This window comes from Giraffa tippelskirchi, chromosome 3 (genome assembly GCF_054371585.1).
Source record: "Giraffa tippelskirchi isolate mGirTip1 chromosome 3, T2T-mGirTip1v1.2.pri, whole genome shotgun sequence".
Lineage (NCBI taxonomy): Eukaryota > Metazoa > Chordata > Mammalia > Artiodactyla > Giraffidae > Giraffa > Giraffa tippelskirchi.
In genome coordinates this window covers 141614695-141624045 of record NC_137277.1, presented here as the reverse complement: position 1 = coordinate 141624045, position 9351 = coordinate 141614695, and positions in this window count along the sequence as shown.

Sequence of the window (9351 nt, the reverse complement as noted above, 5' to 3'; positions counted from 1 at the left end):
TGAGTAGTGTCCAGCTCCTTTGTGAACCCATGGTCAGTAGCTCACCAGGATCCTCTACCTATGAGATTTCCCAGGTAAGAATACTGGAGTGGGTAGCCATTGCTTTCTCCAGGGGATCTTCCCAACTCAGGGATCAAATCCTCATCTCCTGCATTGGCAGATGGTTTCTTTACCACTGAATCACCAGGGAAGCCCCAAATCAACTATAATATAAAATGAAAATCAGATTAAGCACTAAAAAATAAAATAAATTATGACACAAGTGAACTTATTTACAAAACAGAAACAGACTCACAGACATAGAAAATGAATTTATGGTTACCAAAGGGGAAAGGGAACGTGGGAGGGATAAATTACAAGCTTGGAATTAGCAAATGCAAACTACAATATATCAAATAGGTAAACAACAGTGTATAGCACAGGAAACTATATTCAATATATTATAATAAACTGTAATGGGAAAGAATATAAAAAAGAAATTGTGCATATGTTTATGGGGTTTCCCAGGCAGCACTAGTGGTAAAGAATGCAGGGGACTTCAGTTCAGTCACTCAGTCTTGTCTGACACTTTGTGACCCCATGGACTACAGCATGCCAGGCTTCCCTCTCCATCACCAACTCCTGGAGCTTGCTCAAACTCATGTCCCTGGAATCAGTGATGCCATCTAACCATCTATTCCTCTGTCATCCCCTTTTCCTCCTGCCTTCAATCTTTCCCAGCATCAGGGTCTTTTCAAATGAGTCAGTTCTTCGCATCAGGTGGCCAAAGTATTGGAGTTTCAGATTCAGCAACAGTCCTTGTAATGAATATTCAGGATTGATTTCCTTGAAGATTGAATGATTTGATCTCCTTGCATTCCAAGGGACTCTCAAGAGTCTTCTCCAACACCATAGTTCAAAAGAATCAATTCTTTGGTGCGTAGCTTTCTTTATAGTCCAACTCTCACATCCATACATGACTACTGGAAAAACCATAGCTTTGATTAGTCGGACCTTTGTCGGCAAAGTAATGTCTCTGCTTTACAATAGCAGGAGACGTAAGAGACACTGCCAGAGACATAAGAGATGCTGATTTGATCCCTGCATCTGGAAGGTGCCCTGGAGAAGGGTATGGAAACCCTCTCCAGTATTCCTGCCTGGAGAATCCCATGGACAGAGGAGCCTGGCAGGTCCATAGGGTCTCAAAGAGTCGAACACAACTGAAGTGACTTAACACACACATATATATGTGTATAATTGAATCACTTTGCTGTACACCAGAACTAACATAATATTGTAAACCAGCTATACTTTAATTTTTTTTTTTAAGTAGACATGATACATGCTATTCAATAACTTTTCCAACAGGGAAGAGAGTCTAGTGTGGACAAAATTCAGTTTTGCTGAAACAAAAGGCTGGAGACTTTTTAAAGGCTGAAATGTGTGAAGGGAAAGGCGCTGAGATGTATTAAGGGGGTTGGTCCAGTGATAGACTAGACCATCTGGGTTTGTTAATTGGCAGTCATCCAAAGGAGAGAAATAACCTCCTAGCTTTAGGACAGGAGGCAGTCCTGTTAAGTTAGAGCAAGTCTCCCATTAATTGAGGCCTTTATCCTCCTCAGGGATTGGGAGGGAGAAGGAAAGCTATCTCTGAATGTTCACATTTCAAAAAGACAGCTTTCAAGTCCTTGGGGAAACAGTTTGTGGAGGTAGATTTACATCTCAAAGAGCAGAGAAGGGATTTATAATTACTAGCTTTCAAAAGAAACTGCTCTAAGAAGGGGTTCACAGCCTATCTGCCTATCATCAGATTTTGGCTGGAACAAATAGTAAATCTTCTGCTGGGCATTTTAAGGAGACCTGGGGTCATTCTAAGGATATGAAAGAAATCTTGCCAGAGTCTGGGCACATCTTTAGTGCAGTGATCGGGACAGAGTTATGAGATCGACATTCTCATCAGCTCTTTGTTAATCACACTTGGATGGTTTAAAATTGTTCTGTTAAGTTCTTTGCCCCCACCCCAAGCCAGATTTTTTTAGCCAGTCTCCATCATAATACTTATTAGATGGTTTTGTACTATGTGTTTGAAATATCAGAATCTCCACCTATACAAAGTAAACATTCAGAGAGTAGCATCTGCATTCATTCACTTTTCCAATCTCATTATTTAACATGGGGACAAGTATAAATAATAATTTTTAAACTGTATTAAATTTTATTGCATGCACCAAGCACTCTGATAATTGTGATTATTGCCTCATGTTATTTAATCTTCCTTGTGGTTTTATTCAGGAAATGCCTGGAGGTCCTTATTTGTCAAGGATAGTTAGCATAAGAAAATGGAAACTGGAAAGTTAAAGAAAATCCACGTAAACTGGAACCACTGAATATCTAATGTTAAAACATATATTGGAAAGTTAGCTTAAAAAAAAAAAAACTGCTGGTGAAAACTTTTACTTTACCTTTCATTTAGTGAAAAGTAGATAGTAATTGCCATTATATGCTAATTTCTTAAACAAAAATATCTGGCACAATATTTAAAGTAGTATACAATAAAATATGGCATTCATTACCTCATTTTACTTTCACAATATAATTATTTTAAAAAATCCTGTAAGAAATGTTTAGCAATTGACAAAGTCCTTTATTTTTTTAAGAACATACATCCTTGTATATTTTATAACTTTCTTTGTAGATTTTCTCTTCTTCTTTGTTATTTGTCCAGCTCTGTCAGACCTTCATTTTCAAACACTTTACTTTGAATTCTCCCATTTCTGTTACAGTGATTTCATCAGAATTCACCATAATTCCTATATTTTAACTATTTTTCTTAAAAATTCTCTATAATTGATTAATGTTATGCTTCTATTTTAACAGACACTTTAGATATCTTCAGTTTGACCAGTGTCTGTTAGTTAAGATGATCATGTGGCCTGGTGGAGTCTTTGGCTATGTTCAGGAATTATTTTAATGGAGCACCTTTTATCTCAAAGTGTCACGATTTGGATCATTGATTATATACTGTCCTTAATAGCAGCCAACCTCAGAGAATACTTATTAAGCACAAGTATGCTTCTAATAATAGTAGACTTTTATTAATGCTAAGTAGGCTTCTATTAATGCTCACAACGACTTTGTGAGGTTAGGACTACTGGTATTTTCATTCTATAAGAAAAGATACTGAGACAAAGCTGGCTTAGATATCTTGCTTAGAAGATATGATTAAGACACATTTTTCCTATCTAAACCCAGGTGGTACAGCTCCAGAGCTAAAGCTCTTAACCAAATTCACAATTTACTGTTCCCTTGGCCCCACAACACATTTTATTAATGAGTATGTCTAAATGCTAATGTGTGCGACAACCAAAAAAGTTATCACAGTTCAAAAATATTTTTGGTTTTTATTCAAACTGGCAACATTGCTTTTCTATCAAAAGTATAATTTATAAGAAATCTGTATTATTCTATAATTACTATAGATTAAAAATCAGAGGGTATAAGAAGTTAAATCTCTTGTCCTCATTCAGCAAGTGAGCATGTAGATGAGCTGAAATGTAAACATAGGACATAAGGCTTTAGAGGTGACTCCCTCTTACACTGACTCTGCCCAATATTGATAAGACAGAAGTCTTCAAATATTTGTTGCAACAGTGAATAAACAAGGATTCAATATAGTTGGGAAAGTTTCATAATTTATCTCCAAAAATGTACAAAAGTGTAGTTAGAAACTTGAGTAGAAAATAAATGTATGGTCATAAATTGTGATTGACATCTATAAAATAAATTTCAAACTGTATTGATGCTTAATGTATTGTGACGGTATGTAAGACTTTATTTGAAACACAATTTTGCTACAAAAAGGAAAGGTTTAAGCACCTAATGTAGTATTTAAAATTCCGTGTCCAAAGCAAAACAGAGTCTATAAGATATAAATTGGAATCTCACACATACACAAAAACAAATAGAAAACTAATGAAAAGATTTTATCTCTAAAAGTCAATTTGGTTTATAGATGGCATAATTCTGAAGATTAATTTTATACCAAAGAAAATTTGATAGATATTTTCTTTCCTATAAATAAATGGGGGAAAAAGTGGAAACAGTTGCAGATTTTATTTTCTTGGGCTCCAAAATCACTGTGGACAGTGATAGCAACCACGAAATTAAGACTCTTGGTCCTTGGGAGAAAAGCCATGACAAATCTTGACAGCATATTAAAAAGCAAGGACATCACTGCCCCGTCCAGCACAGCGGGTGAGAAAGATCTGAAATGGGGACGAGCGCCTAATGAAAAGACAAACACATATAATTTGGCAAGCGGGGAGTCAGAGGGCCCTCCTGCTCTCCATGGCAGGCAGTCAAAATGGCTCATTTCAAACCGGCACTTTCATTAGCAGAAGTCACATGAGATCATTAGGGAATAGCGATACCGGGGAGTTTGATTAGCGCAGGGTCTTCTGTGGATCTCGGAGAAGGTAATGGCACCCCACTCCAGTACTCTTGCCTGGAAAATCCCATGGACGGAGGAGCCTCGTAGGCTGCAGTGCATGGGGTCGCTAAGAGTCGGACACGACTGAGCGATTTCACTTTCACTTTTCACTTTCATGCACTGGAGAAGGAAACGGCAACCCATTCCAGTGTTCTTGCCTGGAGAATCCCAGGGATGGCGGAGCCTGGTGGGCTGCCGTCTATGGGGTCGCACAGAGTCGGACACGACTGAAGCGACTTAGCAGCAGCAGCAGCTGTGGATCAGGAATATCTTGTTTTGTTTCCATGGACACGGAAGCAGGGGTAGGCAGTGAAGCAGAGCAGAGAGTATGTCCCGCCCCAAGAATGTCCATTTGGCATGCTTACTAGGACAATCATGAGGGCGCAGTTTGCTGTATCCTCGGGAGTCGTGGGGCAGGTTCTGGTCTCCACTCAACCAGGCTGCAACACATCACTTTGCTGACAAAGGTCCAAATAGTCAAAACTATGGTTTTTCCAGTAGTCATGTATTGATGTGAGAGTTGGGCCATAAGGAAGCCTGAGTACCAAAGAATTGATGCTTTAGAATTGGAATGCTGGAGAAGACTGTTGAGAGTCCCTTAGACAGCAAGGAGATCAAACCAGTCAATCCTAAAGGAAATCAACCCTGAATATTCATTGGAAGGACTGATGCTGAAGCTGAAGCTCTGATCCTTTGGCCATCTGATGTGAAGAGCCAACTCATTGTAAAAGACCCTGATGTTGGTAAAGACTGAGGGCAGGAGGAGAAGGGGATGACAGAGGATGAGATGGTTAGATGGCATCACTGACTCGATGGACATGAGTTTGATCAAGCTCCAGGAGTTGGTGATGGATAGGGAGGCCTGGTATGTGACAGTCAACAGGGTCACAAAAAGTTGGACTGAGCAACAATACTATGATAAATGGTCTAGCATATTTAGAATCATTTCCATTTTTATGAATTGTTCTAATTTATTCAAAGAGTATGTAAGACAGATAAAATATATTTGTTTTAAAATCATGTATCATTGATCTTTACAAAGAGTTATGGGCTTTTGAAAATAGCTTTCTCTTTTTTATATTTAAAACACAATCATGCATTCAATAAAATAATATATTTTAACAGGGCTTGGCACAAAATACACAGTGTTAATGATACAGTTAAAGAAATAGTATTTGTTAAGAGAGGCTTCCCAGATGGTGCAGTGGTAAAGATTCTACCTGCCAATGCAGGAGACACAAGAGACTCGAGTTTGAACCCTGGTTTGGAAAGATCCCCTGGAGTAGGAAATGGCAACCCACTCGTTATTCTTGCCTGGGAAATTCTGTGGACAGAGGAGCATTTTAGGCTATAGTCCATGGTGTCTCTAAGAGCCTGACAGAACTGAGCACACACACATATACATTTATTAAGAGAGCTTACAAGGCACATTTGGTAAGAAAGAAAGGACTAAGTCCTTCCATCCTTCTATTAGCCTGCCAGATGCATCTTGTGACCAAGGCCCTATCAAACATTCACGGAAGCTGGGGACCATATGGAAGACCACCGTGATGTTTCTTCCATTTTGTATTGACGTGTGAAGATTTTTTTTTTTAACTTGGAATACTATTTGAGATTCAGGCAGTTTAGTTTAGATATGTGCTATTTGAATGACACAGTGTTTATAGTACTTGAAGAAAAGGAATATTTGGTAAATTGCTGCAGCCTTCTATAGCGGCGAGGAAGCCACCCTGACCCAGGGGAGGCTGAGCTCACTTGTAGCCCTCTTCTGCTTGGAGAGAGACAATGCTCTGTTCCCATTTAGCACAGGGAATTCAGACCGAGAAAATGGGGCCACTTTCCATCAGGTCTATTCATTAGACAACATAAGCATTGGTGAGCCTACTGAAAGAGAAGCTCTGGAAATTTACCTAAACATCCATGCATACTTGGACTTCCCAGGTGGTGCTAGTGGTAAAGAAACTACTGCCAATGCAGGAGATGTAAGGCATGCAGGTTTGATCCTTGGGTGGGGAAGATTCCCTAGAGGAGGGCATGGCAACTCACTCCAGTATTCTTTCCTGGACAATCCCATGGACAGGAGAGCAATGCAGGCTACAGTCATAGGGTCACAAAGAGTCAGACATGACTGTAGTCACTTAGCACACATGCACACCATGGATGCTTCCATTTAATCAGACATTCAGACTCTTCCATCTTGTGTGTGTGTGTGTGTGTGTGTGTGTGAGAGAGAGAGAGAGAGAGACTTCTTATCAGGATTACCATGAGTGATATGAAAGTGGAGTAAACAAAATTGAGAAAAACATGCAATTTTGCTATAAGATGGAACCAAATTAAAAAGAGGTACATTATACTGGTTATTTTCTTAGCAATATGCTAAAGTTTCATAGGTTTCCTTTGGCAAAATAAATAAATAAATGAGTTCTCTATGTTGAAGGAAGCACAAATTAAGCCTGAGCTGATAAATCCGTTGTTCTGTTTCTAGTTGCAAAATTGCTTTATGAAATATGTGGGGGAATAAATGTTGCTGTAAGAAATCAATGTTTCTATCTGTTTGTTGTCCTAGAAATGTTTAGGTGGGCATTTTATCATTATTTTAATAAAAATGCAGAAATATTTAAAAAATTATAGTGACAACAACAATCAGTTTATGGGTGTGCTTAAGAGCAAGTGCATATGCTATAAAAGATCAAAATAAGATTCAGAGAACTTATGTGAGAATTGGCCTTGACTAAACAATTGCATACTTGATTGTTTTTTACTTGAACTGTGATATTTCTGACTCAAGAATGTGGTTTGAGAAAATGTAATAAAAATATTAAGGAGAGAAAAATTTTAAAATATGTAGAATTAAATATTCCCGGTTTACAAACTAAATTTTTAAGACATTGCTAATAATTTAGCCTGTGTAAAAGAAGTTGTAGTATAAATATTTTCTACCAAACATACAGTATTTGTTTCTTACTTCAACAAATTTAATCTATGCATAAATCAGGGTAACTTTAAGTTTCTATAAATGAAACATCTAACTAAATAAATAAAAGCAGAGATGTTTAACAAGGTGACATTTTTATTTAGTTCTTTGTTGCTAAAAAAGTCTGGTTTTTGGTGCAGCTACACATGCATATCTCAGTATGCTAGGTAATAATTACCTACTCTATCATCTAATTATTTGGGGAAATAGAAAAATTAATGTGCCAATTTAAAGTATCAATAAAGAGGCATAATATTGCTTTTTAAAAGCTCACAAAATGCACAAATGTCTTTTAGCAGCAGCAAAATGCAATTAAGACAAATTTTTATCATTATATCAGAACATTGTAAAATTTCATGAATGAGAATTGTTGGAGCACTCTTTGGGATACCTTGTCAGAATTAATGCCAGAATGATCAATTTAGCTGATAGTATAATTACTAACAGGAAATCAAACAGTAAAATGCATGTGCTTTTTGATACTGAGCTAATGTTTTGCTTCTTCAAAATGCTACCATGTAAACCAATTGAAAGTAATGGTAATTTAACTGATTTATCATAAAATTTACATCCTATTTAAATTTTGATTTAAATGTAAGATGCAAAACATTTCTGTGAGCACAGAAATCTAAATAACCATAAAATGCAATTCGTGTTGGCAGTTTTAGTGTTTTACAAAATAGTAAAGTGAAGAATGATCTATTGATACACCAGTAACCAAGCACCTTTACTTTATTGGTTGTAGAAAGAAAACTAGCCGGTGGCTTACCCATAATACGTTAAAGAGTTACCAAGTTTTCTCTTAATAATCTTTTTTGTTTTAGTATTTTAAGCCCTCATTGATTGATAGTAGTAATTTGAAATAACCACTTTTAAAAAATTCTAAACATTCACAGTACTCAAAATAAGTGCTAACTTTAGTTCATAGGAATTCTTGAAATTAGCAAGATAAAAAATACACAGAAAATCATAATGGTCCAATCTTCTAAAATACTTTAACATTTTACCATGGTTTTTTAATATACATTTTAAAACTTGGTTGATTAGACAGTTAATATCTTAGTTGATTACATCCTAATAAAAAACCCTCTTCTAAATTACTCCATAATATAGCAGGAGTAACAGCAACGATGAATGTGACCAAGGAAAGCAGAATTTCTTCAGACAAACTTTCAGGCTGTTCTTCACTAATTCGTCATCTCCATTTCTTCACTTGTCTTCTTGGTGCTCCCTTCTATATTCCTAAATTTGGTTGTGCTGTTCTGCATTTTGGTTTCAGTGATATGTTCAGATTATGTGTCCCTTTACCCAGTTCTCTTGAACTCGGATGCCCATAAAATAGTATCCCATTATTTCTGTTTGTTTTAACATCAGGGGGGAGCCAGGGTGGATGGGTGTAGGGATCTCCAGAAAGGCCAACAAAGCGTAATTGGAACCTGAAGTGTGTGTTGCTGTGGTTTAAGGAGTGAGCAGGTAAGTGCAGGTCCTTTTGGAGGGAAAGTGGGAAGGGACAGTCTGGGATGCACGAATGTCAGGGGCAGCTCAAAGAATGATAGTATCATGCCCAAGGTAATGTAGCTGAGATCACTCTCCAGAATAAGTCTGACCTTATGAGATCTCGAGCCAGTGGGGGAGTCCTGCTGAAGGTGCTGAAGGCCACTAGTCATTAGGAGTCTGGTTCATGCCACTTATCACACAAACCCCAATACTCATGGAAGCCTGACTGGGGTACAGGAATTTATATATCTCATTTTCTTTATCCATTCATACTCAAAGGACATTTAGGTCATTTTCATATCTTGGTTATTATAAACAGTGCTGCACTGAAGAATGTGGGAGTACACATATTTCTGGGATATCCTGATTTGTTAGACATTTAGTTGGTTAATTTGTAATCAGTGATGGACAG